This window comes from Ambystoma mexicanum, chromosome 2q, assembly GCF_040938575.1.
Source record: "Ambystoma mexicanum isolate Mex_15411 chromosome 2q, UKY_AmexF1_1, whole genome shotgun sequence".
Classification (NCBI taxonomy): Eukaryota; Metazoa; Chordata; class Amphibia; order Caudata; family Ambystomatidae; genus Ambystoma; species Ambystoma mexicanum.
The window spans coordinates 678464573-678482450 of NC_090924.1; the positions used below are offsets into that span (position 1 = coordinate 678464573).

The following is a 17878-nucleotide window of genomic DNA, read 5'->3' on the forward strand; positions in this document are numbered from 1 at the left end:
TCAGCCTCCGCCCACTTCATAAGGTCCGCCCACCACATCTCAATTTTAGGCCGTTGGGCTGCTTTCCAGCTCATTGCAATTCTCCGTTTGGCCAGGATGTAGGCCAGATCTTTCATCTTGCTGAGGTGACTCAGATTGCGTGGTCTGGTAAAGCCCCCTAGCATGCATGCCCAAGCTGACTCCACATCCAGTGTGATCCCTTTTCCCGCTAAGCGCATCTTCAGCTCCATCCAAAACCTTCCTACCTCTGGGCAAGCCCAAAACATGTGCAACATCGCAGCTTCCTCCTCCCCGCACCTAGGGCATTTCTTTATCACCGGGCCACCAAACCAGGTGATTTTACTGGGGGTCATATATGCTCTATGAGTGACGTATAGTTGAATCTGCTGAAGCCTTGCATTTCGGGAAACCTTATGATGCCTTTGGGCTCTGTCCCATTGCCCATCTGACATGGGTTCTCCCACCTCCTCTTCCCAGTCTTGTCTCAGTTGAAGCAGCTCCTTCCCCACCCTAGACCCCAATAGATCATTTAGGCGAGAAATCTCATGCCCACCATCCGAGATGTCATACATCGTCTCAATGGTTGCATCGGGTTGTTCCGCGAGTACTGCCTCCGGCCACCTTTCTCGTACCCGTTTGATAATTCTAGAATACGTGATGTGTTGGCCTACATGCACCCCAGTGTCCTCCATTAGCCTCTGAAAGTCTAATGCCGCCCCCTCCTGCCCTACATCCCCAAGGGTAGCCAAGCCCATTGGTTCCCAGTATCTACGGATCCCTGTTTTCATTTGGGAGTCCTCCCCACATAGCGCCACTAACAACACTTGGAGGGAGAATGGGGCCGGGGTCCCCACAATTTGCCACACTCTACACCACACTTCCCAGACAAGCACCAACAGTCTCACCATTCCTAGTACCCTTGGTTTAGGCAACAACACTGTCTCTCTAAGGAAGAAGGGAGCGGGGTCTTTACCCAACAGCCTGCTTTCAGCCGTTTCTTCATCAGACAACCACCTGACCACATATTGCAGCTGTCCCGCCAAGTAGTATAACTCAAAATTCGTCAGGTTTATGACCCCCCCCCCCCCCGTCACATGAGTGTTGCAGTTTCCAGAGGGCCATCCTGTTCCTGGAGTTGTGCTATACGAACCCCCTACGCAAGCTATGGAGTATGGCAAAGAAGCGCCTAGGGATCACGTACGGAATATTTACAAAGAAGTGTAGCAGTCTGGGCAGGACTACCATCTTAATCCGAGCCGCCCTACCTATCATGGCCAGGGGTAGTCTGGTCCAGAATCCCATGCTATTTTTGATACTGTCAACAGCCTTCTCCGTATTGTGTTTGTGTTCCTCTTCTGTCGTGTGGTATATATCAATACCTAAGTACCGAAACGTCTCGGTTCGCCAGGGTATTGGCAAAACCGGTAAGCTACTCGGCAAGGCATATCTGTACCTCCCCAGGGGGAACATGCTAGATTTCTTGGGGTTTACTGCAATGCCCGAGAGGGTAGCATAACGTTCCATCACCTGCAGGACATATTGCAGGTTTTCCTCCGGGAAGCGCAGGTATAAAAGCATGTCATAGGCATACAGCGATATGCGATGCAAGCCTCCCGCGGTCTGGATCCCTATCTCCCCGTATTGCTGCCTGAGGCAGACTGCCAATGGCTGCAACGCAAGGATATACAGCATAGGCGACCAGGGGCAACCCTGTCTAGTGCCCCTGCTGAGTTGCCATTTATCTGAAATTGTAGCACCCATTTTAACTCTTGCGATTGGGGAACTGTATAGCATTTTGACCCACCTCAGATACCCCGGCCCCATCCCGTATTCTTTCAGGGCCGCCAGCAGCCAAGGCCATCTCACTTAGTCAAAGGCCTTAATTGCATACAACGAGACAATTGCCAGTTCGCCGGGATCATTCTCTGTATAGTTGATAATGTGGTGGAGTCTCCTATGATTATTGGTTATGTTCCTGCCTGTCTGGTCGGGGTGTATCAGTTTACCGATGACTCGCTTAAGTCTGTTTGCCAGCACTGCTGTGAGGATTTTGCTGTCCTGATTAAGCATCGACAGGGGTCTGTATGACCCGCAGTCTGTGCTTGGCTTACCTGGTTTTAAGAGCGGGATGATCACTGCCTCCCGTAGGGACCCCGGCAACCTACCATGCTCAAACACCTCGATAAGCATGGCCAGCATCGGGGGGAGCAACTCTTGTTTGTATGTTTTATAGAATTCGCTGGGAAGCCCAACTGCTCCCGGGGCTTTGCATGTGGGCAGATGCTGAATCACTGTCTCCAACTCTTCCGAGGCGATTGGGGCGTACAGGTCTGTACGCTCCTGATCATCTAATTTGGGCAAGCCTATGTCTTCTAATGTTTCCTGAATTTCTTGATCCAGTTCTCCTGCGTCCCCATAAAGATGTTAATACTATCTGAGAAACTCATCGTTTACTCCCTCCTGGGTATCCCAGGTCTAGCCATCTTTTCCTTTAATTTCCCTGATCACTGGTTGTGATGTTTCATTTTCAAATAACCACACCAGCAATCTGCCCGGCTTGTCACCTCCCGCATGCTGCCTTTCGACATATTTCTTATAGCTCAATTTACATAATCTATCCCAGTGCTCTCTAGTGGCCTGTTGCATCTCCTTCATCCTCATCTTATCCTGCTGTGAATCTCATCCTGCATGCTTTCTGAACCAAACCCCCGCTCCTGCCGCAAATGTGGTTAAAATCCGTCCAGCCATTCGGCCTGTAGCCGTGTGCAAAGTTTTTCCCCATTCAGTCTATGGAAAAAAAAAAAATGAAAAAAAAAAGTTTGGGCCCCCTCTCCCCCTTAGAACTTTGCCCCCCTCCACGAAACCTCACCCATATACTTATTTGGCAAAGTTTGGTGAAGATTCGTCCACGGGGAGCAAGTTATAAGCCGCCGAAAAAGTGGTCTTCCTATAGGTTTAGCAACTTAACCATAACTACATGCCTGCTACCGCTATGAAACGCGAACTGCAAAGCTGCAGCTCACAGCGGCACTCCTCCATCTTTCATTCCAAAAAGTACACCACACTGCTGTGCTTTCTTCATTGTAAAATGTCCTTTATTCTTTGGTGTGGACAGCCAAGAGCACACCCGTGAAAGAAATCACAATAACACGTTTCACCCCAAACTGGGCTTCAATCCAACGAAGCCCAGTTTGGGGTGAACACGTTATTGTGATTTCTTTCACGGGTGTGCTCTTGGCTGTCCACACCAAAGAATAAAGGATATTTTTGCAGTTCGTTTTTAGCTTTTCATGTTTAATGTGTGCCCAACACGTATACAGCAAGCACCCGTGTGGACTCTAATGTAAGTCTATACCAAGGCTGAGCGCGATGCCAATAGTTTTGGAAAACCATTATATATATATATATATATATATATATATATATATATATATATATATATATATATATATATATATATATACACACACAAAAAAAAACTTTGTTGAGGGGACGTTATGGTTAAGTTGCTCTACTAAAAACCTGTGAAATTCACTAAAAAAACACTTTATAAACGTGACATTATGGTTCAAAGTAAAACCGAAAACCCCCTGAAATTCGCCAGTTATGGTAGGCTAAGCAGCCATAACTGCCCGCGCCACTGTGCACTGCTAGCACTAACACCCAGGACATCAAAGATGACATCACATGTGTAGCCCCCTTTTTTGTTCACTGCCATATCTAGGCCAGGTGGGTTTATTTACTGACAGTCAGAAAGTTAACTTTCAAAAGGTATTACATTTATACATATTGCTATTCTCACATGTTCTTACAATACTTTCCTTACAATTTAATCGCATCTTATGATGTACATATATAGGGGAAGAAGGTGGCCCGACAGCAATCATTTCTGTGCGTGAATACAATCATGTAGATTATACAGAGTTGCTAATGATACTGCCTCTTATATACTTACTTTATTCTCCATATGTAAGTCCCATATTTGTATGCATTGCAGTCTATGTATGTTTTGTGTGTATTACTAGAAATATGTAGTAAGTGATGCATTATTAGTACCTTAGTACTGTTTCACAGACCAGAAAAGTGTGATACATAAGCATTCACCATTTTATTATACGACTTTAGAAAGTACAAATATAGCACCTCTGTGGTGTATGCTGCAGCCAATACCGACATTTCTGTAGGAGTAGGTTCCTGTACTAGAAAGAATACTGCAATGGAATTTTCTTTGGAACACTACATTGAGTGATGAAGTATGTAGTTTATTACATATGTCCCGATAATTCCGGATATTTTTTTGCCAAAATTACTTTCACAACCCCTTGACTGAAAAGTAAAAATGGACATGTGATGTCATCAGTGATGTCATCAATGACATTTGTGATGTCATCTTTGATTTTGATGTTCTGGGTGTTAGTGTTAGCAGTGCACAGTGGTGCGGGCAGTTATGGCTGCTTAGCCTACCATAACTGGCGAATTTCAGGGGGTTTTCGGTTTACTTTGAACCATAATGTCATGTTTATAAAGTTTTTTTAGTGAATTTCACAGGTTTTTAGAAGGGGAACTTAATCATAACATCTCTTTAACAAAGTTTTTTACTGAATATACACTTTCATCAGGTGATTTTGGGAGATATGTACTATAATTTCCTTACTTTATATAGATGTAACATAGAACATACTGAACCCCCTCGCTAATGATATTTGAAAGGCACGGACTGAGTGCCTGTCTGCGGATGGGCGCAGACGAGGTCAACAGTACCCAAACAGTCAGGGGATATCTGGAATTGTACTATTGTGTTATATGGAAAATGCAGAACTTTGGAAAAGGACACATAAAGACATTATAAGTACTAATAAAAAAATAAGTGAACCTAAACGTCTGAAATAATAATAACCATGCATTTAATGACCATGTAGAATGAAATGGATTATACCATAACAAAAAAAGGTATGCCTCCAACGTAATTACCTCACAAAACGGTGCAACCAGGAGCGACAGTAGACGCACACAGTACAACGAAGAGAAATTACAACAAAATAGTAAGAACTTTATTTTTCTTATATGTGTGTGTGTATTTTTTGTATGAGACGCAGAAAAAGTAATGTATTTCTGTTGTTTTGACACAGAAATGTGCAGTACTTTGGAGTGGCTGTAGGAGAATTTTCCGCATGGGGAAATGTCGGAAGATAGCGATAATAATGGTACACAATACTCTGCATAAGCAAATTAATGATCAGTATTTTATGGTCATTAACAGATATATATTTCAAACGACACAGAGGAAGAAAGGCTGAAAAGGATGGAATTGAAAATGGACAGACTAAATGACAATTTTAACAGTTTAAGGCAATTTGTGGAGGAATTTGTTAGAGTGTTAGAGGAAAAATATGATATCACTGTACCACCTGTACCTGTCCCCCTTCTCCATTTCCTAGTGAACCATCCCCAAGGCTTGAAGAAGAAAAGAAGCATTTTAATGAAACATCCATCTCTTCATCCCCTCAGAACCAGCCCGTATTAAACCCTAATTCCCCTATATTTGTTTCAGTATCTGCGCGGGTGTGTGTGCGGAGTGCGGAGTGCGGAGTGCGGAGTGCGTGTGGATGTGTGTGGAGTGCGGAGTGCGTGGATGTGTGTGGAGTGCGGAGTGCGTGGATGTGTGTGGAGTGCGGAGTGTGTGGATGTGTGTGGAGTGCGGAGTGCGTGGATGTGTGTGGAGTGCGGAGTGCGTGGATGTGTGTGGAGTGCGGAGTGCGTGTGTGGAGGTGTGTGTGTGGGGGTGTGTGTGTGTGGGGGTGTGTGTGTGTGGGGGGGTGTGTGTGGGTGTGTGTGTGTGTGTGTGTGTGTGTGTGTGTGTGTGTGTGTGTGTGTGTGTGATATGTTAGTTGTAGTGGAAGGGTGTGAGGCAAAAAACATTTTTTTTTAAAAGTTAAAATGTTCATGGACAGCACGCCTGTTCGAGCTGGCCGTAAACAATACAATATGGATGTTCCAACGGCAATACACCTACCCCTACCAATGGCATCCAAGATGGAACGGATCTAAGAACGCACCATCTGGTCAAGTTGTGCGTAAATTAACAGACTGGGGTGTCCTAAGGAGATTATACCTCTCCGTACTGCTCATAAACAAGATCAAAAAATGTTCTTAGAACACGCCAGGTGTCCAGGATGTCTGTAAATGAACAAAATGAGAGTGTCCTAAGGACACTATACCTGTCCGTACCGTCCACAGCCAAGATGTAACTGTCGGTAGAACAGGCGCGGTGGCCGGCACGTCTGTAGGCAAACAAAATGGAGGTGTCCTGAGGACAATGTATCTGGCCGTACAGTCAGCAGATCATGTAAGCACACGCGCACTACACCCATAAGTACTGCGAACATCGCCTGTCCGTAACTGTCCATGTCACTTGTGTCGCACTTTTAATTACTTTCAGGACCCGAACACTGTCCGTAGAACACCAGCATGCGCACGTCCGGTACTCTGCATTTGCTGTCCAGCAAGAACGCATTTCCTTCTCAGATGTGTTCTGGACATCATCATGTGACCGCACCCACGCTGAGCGTGTGGACTAATTTGCGCAGTTTGTTTGTTTCCGCAACATTTCAAAAGAACTTATGCAAACATGGTAAATAATTTTACAGTATAAAATCACCATTTCACATGTCCCATACTATGGCCCTACCTTTGAATGTAGTGTTTGGAATTTTTGCAACGCTTTTGAGTGATCAATAAGGTCACGAGCCGCACCCCTCCACCCCTATAAATGGCCACACCCCGAGCTCATCTTCATTGTGCTTCTGGCTATAGCAGATTCACTTGTGCTGCTTTTACAGCTGTAGCGAACTCTAGCCGACTAATCCTTATGGCATCCATGGCTACTGTTGCTTCATTAGCCTCACGACCACCCCCAAACCCTCTACCGCCACCACCTCCCCAAGGGCCTGCAGAGGGACATACGGGTGAGGATTTAGAGAGCGAGGAAGAAGAGGAAAAAGAGAATGAGGTGGAGGGACTCCCCACTACAAGCCCTCGCCGGGAGTCGCAAGTGTGGCTGTTATCCGTTTTTGGGAATGTACCAAAAGCACATGCAAACCTGGTCAGGTGTAACCAATGCCAGTTGGTGCTGAGTCGCAGGAGGCCTGGTGCGTACAGCTTTGGTACAATAACCATGAAGCGACACTTAACTTAATTCCACAGTTCGGACAATCGCAAGGTGGTACCATGTGAAGAACGTAGTAGATTGAGTTCCTCCACAGCATCCTCCGTGTCCGATCCTCTCACCACAAGGGACACTCCTGTGGGGGAGCGCATCCCTCCAACTGCCTCACAAGCCATTTGTGATGCTGTTGACCCTTACCTTTCGAGGGTCACAATATTGTGTATGTACTGCGACGCAGTACTCTGCAAAGGAGAGAGTTTTCGAAGTGCTTTTGAGGCTACGGTCACGGAGCACCAAAAGAACTGCACCCTACCTAAGTAAAGGCCACCCTACATCTTTCTCTCCACCTGCCCTTTCTTATCCCCCATGGTTGGTGTCCCTTCCTTACCCCTCTTTTGCCCTCCTCTCCTAGTGTGTCGTGTGCTGAAAAGCAATAAACTGGAAAACAACAAAAATTACAAAAAAGGCTCTTTTCAGAGGCGCCTTTCTCGATCTAACAGTAGAACTATCAAGTGACGGTTGTAGGCCCCCGCGCATTTCTCAAAAAGTCTGCAGACAGTCGTAGGACGCCCAAAAATGGAGGGTGCAAGCAGAGCAAAACCAAAGCACTTTTCGCTGGGAGTAAGTGGTGCCTCTGAAAAGAGCCTTTCGGTGGTGTTGTGTGTTTTCAAAACTATGGATTGGAAAACACGGATTCCCAAATAGGTGACTATGAATCCAAAAAAGGTTGCAATGCATTTTGTACATTTCGAAGAAAAATCTGATTGCCAGCATATGTGAGATGGACTCCATCTCTGCGAAAAAAGAAAGTGCTGCGAAACAAAATGTTTTCATTGTGGAATGAGGACATGCCAACATCTCTTAGAAAGGCACAAACAGCTTTATTAACATTGCGCCTCACTTTCTCCATTTGTGGACCAAATGCATAAGAACGCAGCCATCTTTGTCGTTGTGCAATACGGGAAAAAAGTATTTGGCAATTTGGAAACATGTCCATGACCTTTACAAGTCCTTCCTTCATTGCAAATTGCAAAGAAATTCTAGAGACATGGCTTAAACTGTTTCCTCCGCAATTAATGATAATTATATCAGGATGAAGCTCTGGCTGTAAAGTAGCACAGAGAGGTACCAAGTCCAGCCACCTCATTCCACGCACGTCATGCCAGTGCACTTCCACATTTACATATTATTCCTCTTTAAGGTGGGCTCTGAAAAGAGCCGTTTTTTGGGCAGATGCCTTACAGACACCTATTTTGTAATTTTTAAATATTTGTTCTTCTTACTTTACTCCTACAATCATTACAGAACCTTCTCCAAAGCAAGCCTTACATTCCAAAAGAACATGGCATTTCCCAAAGAAGATAACGCAACACCATCTGCTTCAAAATAAGCCGCATTACTGGGAACAATGTTCTCGTGGCTGCAGAAAAACATACCAGCTCGTAACATGAAAGCATGCATGCCACGATTGATGCTACACCTCCCAATAGTTTGATCAGGACAGAAAACAGAACTGTTGTCCCATTTTCCTCTAGGGAGTAACCCAGAAAAAATTACTTTCACATTTGGAAAGATGTTAATGACTACTTGCACCAACTGTTCCCATTCATCCAACAAAGTACGTGAACTCACGTAGCCCAAATGGCAAGCACTGTAGTGCAAAAGTACCACATGGGGAGTGGTCATCCTGTGCATGTCTCTGCAAACTTGGAGAATTGCTGCAACATTGCGATCCACACCACCTCCACTCCTCTCACATCAAAATTGTGTGCCACATGCCTACTTTCGGAATAGTGCTATAAACCATGCAAAAACATCTCCAAGGACCAAAACCCTGACTCTCTCCACCTCTGCCATCTTCAGTCTATGCACCGTCTTTCGACACAAAAGAACAATGTGAACATCCGATTGGCTGATGCCTACAGTCCCCTTTCCATGCTGGATTTGCTGTAGAACCCCGTATGTGACACGCCCTACCCGCGGCACGTAACTCTTAGCCAGTCCTTCAACCCTTTCAACATCACTCGCGAATCCATTCCCTCATTGGACACAGCTAGGCAGTCACACAGCCATCCACCAATCACATCCAAGACCTCTACATCTAACTCCGTCATCAGAGTTCCGCACTTGAAATGTACTATTGATCGCTCTGAATGCAAGTTGCATATCATTACAAAGCACCTACTTCAAAAACTACTATGCAAGTGTCGCAGATTTCTACATACAGCTCCATGCATGCGCACATGCATGAGTATAAAGTACAGGTATGTATATTTTAATCAGACAACATGTGCAACCCTTATGATTTTAATTTCAACAAATTAATGCCACTAAATCTGCATAGCCAATACATACCAACGCTCCCCCTTTAAGTGAAAGACTTCCGATTTTTCATTCACAAACCGCACTACTTCTTACTGTCTCCCGCATAACCTATACATGTGTAACAACACTCCCTATTTAGCGTGAAACTCGATTTTCCATTAGAAAATGTAACAATTTCTTACTGTGTACCGCCTACATTAATGCTACTTCCAATCCGATCGTATGAGAAAAATAAACGCTCCCGATTGCTGTGGTGACATCTCCCTCTGTGGGTCTCCCGATTTTTTTGGATTCGTACTTATAACATGAAAGTAGTGAAATGTTTCCGCATCTACTACAATGACCTATCATTTACAAACCTCTCTGCTATGGACAACACAGCTTGTGTGCGTGTGTTGCCACAGAACGTTTTACAAAAGGAACACAAAAAATGTGGACATAGCACACAAAATAGAAAACAATGAAGACTCTAAATAGTTTGAATTAGCTTTGAACCTTTTAGCTGAAAACAATTATGAAATAACTGAACGCCTAATATGTTGCAGTTACTGTACTGCCAAATTAGACAACCACACTCCTTCACGTGCTATTACAAATAATTTGGAATTGTTTCCGTTACCAAATATCCTGCAACAGCTCAATTTGTATGAGAGCATAATAATTCAAACAGTTCACCCATTTCAAGCAATTATACGCCTTCATCCAAAAACGGCAAAATTACCTTCCTCTGAATTGGTGAAAGGCATTTGTGGCAAAGTAGTTTACTTACCATTAGATCTAACGGAAAATGTACACACTCTAGAAGTGGAACGTTCAATAGAGCATTCTTTAATAGTCTTGGTAAATGGAGTACCAACAAAGGACAAAATAATTTGGCAACAATTAGTGGACTTACAGAAAGTTAGACAAGCATTGCAATATCTAAAAGACAATAATGAGTACTACAAGGAAATAAATAGTGATGAAAGCTTAAGGCAAACAACTGAAATAATTCAAGAGCCATCAGAAACTGGACAATTCGAACTTCTGGATCCAGCAACAGTATCCACTCTTTTGGACCATTACACAATTCATCCATTGCATTCCAATGAAAGCATAGATGATGCGCTAGAAACTTACCAAATGCGACAAACCAAAGGGTCACCAATGAGTATTTGGGAAAAAAGTATAGAAGCACGTGCTTTTCCACTGCTATTTCCTACTGGCAAAGGTGGAAGATACGATGATGACTCACTCAGATTGGGGCATCAGAATACCGCTCATTACGAATGTATTTGCAAGATCCCAGATTTAGACTAAATGTGGAATACATATTCCACCTACTCTATGAAAGTGAATTAGCAACACTATGTTATGGAGATGCACACATTCTTAAATCTAGAACGCACTTTCAAAATATGGCAGCTACGCAGTTGATACAAAAAGTACAAGAAAAAGATGAGGTTTTACAATCAAGTATAACAAATTTGTTTGCAAACATGTGTGGTACAAAGGAATACTGGTTCAGACGGCACGGAGACGTGCGTTGCATGATCAGAAACCTTGGACCACCAACTTGGTTTGTTACGCTAAGTTGTGCAGAATATGCATGGGAAGATTTACACGAGTTCCTACGCATAGCAAACAGCAACAAAAACATAGATATATGAACACCTGGAGAAATTTGCTCTCTAGATCCAGTTAATGTCTCAAGATATTTCCATCATCGTTTCATTGCAATAAAACTGTTCCTCCCCTTGAAGTGCAACACTTCTTTTGGATTAAAAAAAAATACCAAGCCAGAGGAGCACCACATATCCACCACATATCCACATGCTTTTATGGATTAAAGATGCACCTATATTTGGTCAAGACAGTGATTCCACTGTTTTACAGTTTATCGAAAAATAAGTCACTTGTGAAATTCCATCGAAAGCAACAAATAGTGATATTCATGCACAAATTGTGCAATTTCAAATAGCAACTTAACCATAACTACACGGCCACTACCGTGGCCGTGTCATATATTACACAGCCACAATAGTGGCTGTGTAGTTATGGTTAAATTGCTAATCCCACAGGAAGAGCACTTTTTGGGCGGTTATACCTTCACTCTCCCTGGACGAATCCTCACCAAACTTACCAAAATAAGTATATGTGCCACTCTGAATTTCTTTGCAAAGTTTGGAGATGTTTGTGCCAGGGGGGGCAAAGTTATAGGGGGGGGGTCCCAACATTTCTTTTTTTCCCCCCATAGAGTGAATGGGGAAAACACTTTGCGCACGCCTACAGCCCAAACCGCTGGATGGATTTTCACTAAATTTGCGGCAGGAGCAGCGGCTTGGTCCCAAAAGCGTGCTTTTGTAAATTTGGTGAAAAGCTGTCCAGTAGTTTTTTTTAAAACGATCAAAAAAGTAGATCTAAAAAAATTAGTGATATCTATGTCTGTTCCGCGGGCAGGACAACGATTGGCTAATTGCTAAACAAATGTTTAGCAATTCTCTGCAATTCTTCACCACAGTAAAAGCATTATCACTATTTACTTTTGCGAAAACTTTGACTTATTATATACTTCTCTCAAGCCATTATGTGCTTTCCTTTCCATAAGCAACTACGTGCATTTGTTATACCAGTCCTTTTTTGATGTTTAGGGACAAGGCAACCAGTGGAACCTTTAAATCTACACACAAGGTTAGCAAGCTAACTCTTTTTAGATTAACACTCGATAAATTGTAGGATTACTTATAAAATAAATTCACAACAGTATGCATAAAATTGCAATTTACTATACATTTTTATTTCCTTACAAAATGGTTGAGATAAGATACTATAATGAGGATATTTTGTCATTGTTTACATTGAAACTTCAAGCTCTGAATGTTGAATTAATTGTTGATTGCCAATTTTTACTTATTCTAAAAAACATTTTTTCCATAGAAATGATGAAAATTCACGAATTATGTACCCCTGATGAAGAGAGAAATCTCGAAACGCGTTAAAGGGTGATCGCATTATGAATTAAAACCAAATTCTTGTGTGAAAATCCTGTTACTGTACTTATTTACATTATGTTTTGATTGAAAATTGTTGTTCAATCTGACCCATAACAAATTAAGAATTTATGAACTTTCCTAAAAACATATGAAGTCCTTTTGGTGACTCTAGATGACAGTGTTACATTACATTGTCTCATGAGAGTACACCTCATTGTCAAATTATTTTTCTGTTTATACAGATCTTGGATAGTGTGCAGGGGACGGGAGTTCCCCAAGTTGGGAACATCCACCTTCTTTTTTTGCATTCCATAAGAGGGCAATGATTCCACTGTAATCATTGATATATTTTGATTCTTCTGTTCTTTTTATGTAATACGTGTTATTAGGCGATTTACCTTCAACACTATGTCTAACTGAAGACATGAAGTGGCTCACTTCACCTGTTTCTGTAACTGGTCTAGGGAAACCAAAGCGGCATTTGGTGTAGTATTTCCCTTTGTTTTTGTATTTGCAATGACAATATTTGCCACATTAGTGTCTTTGAAATTGTACAATTTGTGCATGAAGATCACTATTTGTTACTTTCGATGGAATTTCACAAGTGACATTTTTCGATAAACTGTAAAACAGTGGAATCACTGTGTTGACCAAATTCAGGAGCATCTTTAATCCATAAAAGCATGTGGATATGTGGTGCTCCTCTGGCTTGGTATTCTTTTCTCCAAAAGAAGTGTTGCACTTCTCCGAGGGGAGGAACAGTTTTATTACAAATAAAGTGTACATAGCAATGAAACAATGATGGCAATATCTTGAAACATTAAGAGGATCTAGAGAACTCTCCAGGTGTTAGTATATCTAGGTTTGTTTTGTTTGGCATGCATAGGAAATCATGTAAATCTTCCCATGCAGTATCTGTACAACTTAATGTAACAAACCAAGTGGGTGGGCCAAGGTTTATCATACAATGTACATCTCTGTGACGTTGGAACCAGAACTCTTTCGTGCCACGCATGTTTGCTAACAGATCTGTAATGCTTGATTGTAAAACCTCATCTATTTCTTGCACTTTTTGTATTAATTGCGTAGCTGACATATTTTGAAAGTGGGTTCCTGATTTCAAAATGTGTGCAACTCATTCTGATGTGGTTATCTGAGTGGATCTATCATCGTACCTTCCTCCATTGCCAGTAGGAAGAGTAGAGGAAAAGCATGTGCTTCTATACTTTTTCCCGATATGCTGATCCTTTGGTTTGTCACATTTGGTAAGTTTCTAGTGCATCATCAATGGTGTCATTAGAGTGTTATGGATGAATTGTATAATGGTCTAAAAAATTGGATACTGTAGCAGGATCTAGAAGTTCAAATTGACCAGTTTCTGGTGACTCTTGAATTATTTCAGTTGTTTACCTTAAGTTTTCTTCAATATTTATTTCTTTGTAGTATTCATTATTGTCTTTTAGATATTGCAAGGCTTGTCTAACTTTATGTAAGTCTACAAGTTGTTGCCAAATGTATTTGTCTTTTGTTGGTACACCATTTACTAAGACAATTCAAGATTGCTCTATTGGACGTTGCACTCCCAGAGTGTGCACATTTTCTTTCAGATCTAATGGTAAATAAACTACTTTTCCACAAATGCCTTTCACCAATTCAGAGGGAGGTAATTTTGCTGTTTTTGGCTAAAGGCATATTATTGCTTGAAATGGGTGCACTGTTTGAATTATGATGCTCTCATATAAATTGAGTTGTTTCAGGGGTTTTGGTAGTGGGAATAATTCCAAGTTATTTGTGATAGGACGTGAAGAAGTTTGATTGTTGTCAAGTTTTGTAGTGCAGTAACTGCAACGTATTAAAGGGGTTCGTTATTTCGTATTTGTTTTCTGCTATAAGGTAGAGAGCTAATTCAAAACCATTTGGAATCTTCATAGTCTTCTATTTTGTATGTTACATCTATAGTTTTTGTGTTACCCTTTATAAAAAGTTCTGCGGCAACACACACACATGGTTTGGTACTTCAGCGGATGTACTTTTAAATTTTAGTATTTCTTTTTTATATGTGTGTAGTACAAGGTTGCCATGTGCAGAATTGTTGCTAGTCTGTTATAAAGCTATTGCATTGTGTAAGTAGCTTTCACTTCCAAAATATTTTCTCTGGACATGGTCGATTTCTTCGAGTAGGTCTTTGGGTGTACCATGTAGAAGAGTGTTATTTAAATTGGCTAGAGCTAAAGCAGGACTTTTAGCATAGTACAGTATATAGACTAGATTTCTTATAGTTGAACGATGTGTTGATATCATTTTGATATGATGGAAGTTGGTTTTGCAAATAGGTCCTGAAATGCAGGCTAATGAATGTCCTTGTAGTCCTGTGTATTTGCGCACTGGACAGGTATCCATATTTTGCAGCACTTTCATTTTGATTGTGTCTTTGCCTTTCACATACTGATTGAGGAAGTGGCGTAAAGATTTGAAAGATTTTTTGGGAATGTTACACATTGACGTGCATGGCCATTTCTATACTGGACGTTCTGGTTCAGTCGAATGGAGAGGTAAATTCTGAGTTTTCTGGGGATATTTTTGTAAGCAGTATTTCTTGTTCCATTATGGTATTAATTTTTTCATAACCTCGTCCACTGCTATGGATGGCAATTGTGTTTGTTTGGTTTGTTTGTATGCTTCTTCATTAAAATATGGTTCTGTGCTCGTGGTGTGACTGCATTCACCTCCACAGATATTTAAGAAGTTATTTTTGTTGACATTCCGTTTATTGAGATGTTTTTTTTTTGTAATTTAGTAGTTTTGTTAGTGCTTTCATTCTGTTTAACACTAAAATGAATAACTTTCTTTTGAGAAGGATTGCACGGTCTATTAAAGCTTCTAAGATAAATTTTCTACAATAGGTTTGAAGGGTTGTGCAGGATTTGTCTCCTGTTTTTATAAGATTCTGAAGGACTCTGTGGCGGAACATTTTATAAGATTCTGAAGGACTCTGTGGCGGAACATTTTTGCTAAAATACTTTTTTTGGTATGGTTACTTGCTAGTATATCAAGATTTATAGGAACAGTTTTAGCAGTAGTGGTAGCCAAATTCTTAAGTATTTTTTGTTTCGTTATACATTTTGATAGAGGAGACAAAGTTTCTGTACTGGAAGCTTGTTTTGTTTTGCTAAATGACTATTAGCTGTTTTGTTTGAACGTTTTGTACAAACTCTGGTAGAGATGGATGCTTATTTTGGACAATTTTATTTTCATTTGCTCTATTTCTGCGTTGCTTTCTACAGACTTGTTTTTTAGTAGGCATCCTTTGGGGTCTGTTGAAAAGAAAAGAAAAGAAAAAAAAAAAAAGGTATGGGTTGGGCCGTTCTGCAATGTATGTGTGCTGTGTGCATGAGTGTCCGAGTATGATGGGAAAGATGTATGTGGTGGTGTGTGATTGTGCATCGGGCAGTTACAATTAGTTGGGAAGGCTATTCTTCTATTTGTGTGTTACTAAACTGCAGTTTGTGGGGATTTGTGGGCAGAATGGTTCAGAAATCGCAGTTTTTTTTGGTGCACAAATTACATGAATGAACCACACCACAGTGTGTTTGAGGAACAGTAAGAATATTAAAGGTACAATTACTTACTCTTTTTTTGTGGAATGAGCAGGTTTCTTCGGATATGTTGTTTGTAGTTCAGATGCTGCTGATTTTCAGGAGAAGTGATCTTCACTGCAATTGTAAAAGAAGTTAGTAATTTTGTTTGTTCATAGCACTGATGTTAATGTAGACATTGATTTTTATGTTTTTGTGGTAGTATTCTTGTTTGATATCTGAACATAGGGTATTCATGCATTTCATTTGACTATGTGCAGCCTTTATATTTTATTTACAATATGTTAGTTCAACATGCTTTGCAAAGGAGTAGAATTTTAAGTGCATGAAATTCACTTGTTTTTTTTAAAAGGTGTGTTGTAGATAGCAGACAGGTTTGGAAGTGACAGTTGATTATAGTAGATGGGAAACATTTCATAAGTTCATTTTATAGTTAGACATGCCAACCTATAATTCCCAAGTAATTTTTTCTCGTATTGCGCAAAGACAAATGTGGCCGCGTTCTTCTTTATTTGGTCCACAAATGGGGAAAGCGAGGCGCAATGTCAATAAGGCTGTTTGTGCCTTTCTAAGAGATGTTGGCATGTCCTCTTTTCACAATGAAAATATTATGTTTCGTAACACATACATTTTTCGCAGAGATGGAGTCCATCTTACTTATGCTGGCAATCAGATTTTTCTGAGAAATGTACAAAATGCATTGCAACCTTTTTTGGAATTAGAGTCATCTATTTTGCAGTAGATGTTGATGATTTCAAGTTTTTCAAACACACAAAAAGGCTCTTTTCAGAGCCACCACTTCATCCAAGAAAAAAGTGCATTGGTTTTGCTAGGGCAGCACCCTAAAATGTTATATGTCCTAGGACTGTTTGGGGACTTCCAAAAAAATGCACAGGGCCCTGCACTGTTTATTTGCCACTTCTATTTATAAACTGGGAAAGGCGGCTCTGAAAAGAGCCTTTTTTGGGGGGATTTTTGTTTTATTTTTTTTGGTTTTTTACACATGACACATTAGGAGAAGAGGTGAAAGGAGGGTAAGGAAAGAACACCAACCACGTGGATAAGAAGGGGTAGGTGGAGAGGAAGATGTAGGGTGGGCCTTACTTGGGTAGGTAGCAGGTCTTCTGGTGCTCTTTGACCGTAGTCTCGAAAGCACTTCGAAGACTCTCCCCCCTGCAGAGTAGTGCGTCGCATTACATACACAAAATTGTGACCCTCAAAAGTTAAGGGTCAACCAACAGCATCGTGAATTGCCTGTGAAGTAGCTGGAGGTATGCGCTCTCCCACAGGAGTGTCTCTTGTGGTGAGAGGAGCGGAAACGGAGGATGCTGTAGAGGAACTTCACCTACTACGCTTACCATAAGGTGCAACCTTGCGAATGTCTGCACTGTGGAACGATGTTAGGTGTCGCTTCATGGATGTCGTACCAAAGCTGTATGAACCACGTCTCCCACGACTCAGCACCATTTTGCACTGGTTGCAGATTACCTTGTTCGCATGTGCTTTTGGTACGTTACCATGAATGGTAAACAACTGCCACACCCCAAGACTTCCGGCAAGTGCTGGTAGTAGGGAGTTCCTCAACCTCATTCTCTTCATCCTCTTCATCCTCGTTCTCTACATCCTCACGCCTGTTCCCCTCTGCAGGCCCTTGGGAGGTGGCGTTAGTGGAGGGTTTGGGGGTGGTGCCGAGGCAGATGTAGCAACAGCAGCCATGGATGCCATCAGGGTTGATGAGATAATCGCAGCAAGAGCAGCTTAGTCAGCAAAAGTCAATCTGCAATAGCCAGAAGTACAATGAAGATCAGCTCTGTGGTGTG

At 41.6% G+C, this 17878-nt stretch overlaps 1 protein-coding gene across 2 annotated transcripts in view; it reads right to left on the reverse strand.

Moving 5' to 3' along the window:
* Positions 1 to 17878, reverse strand: part of FAM234A (family with sequence similarity 234 member A) — a 1050028-nt gene that overhangs the window by 690694 nt on the left and 341456 nt on the right. The gene's annotated exons all lie outside the window — the stretch shown is intronic.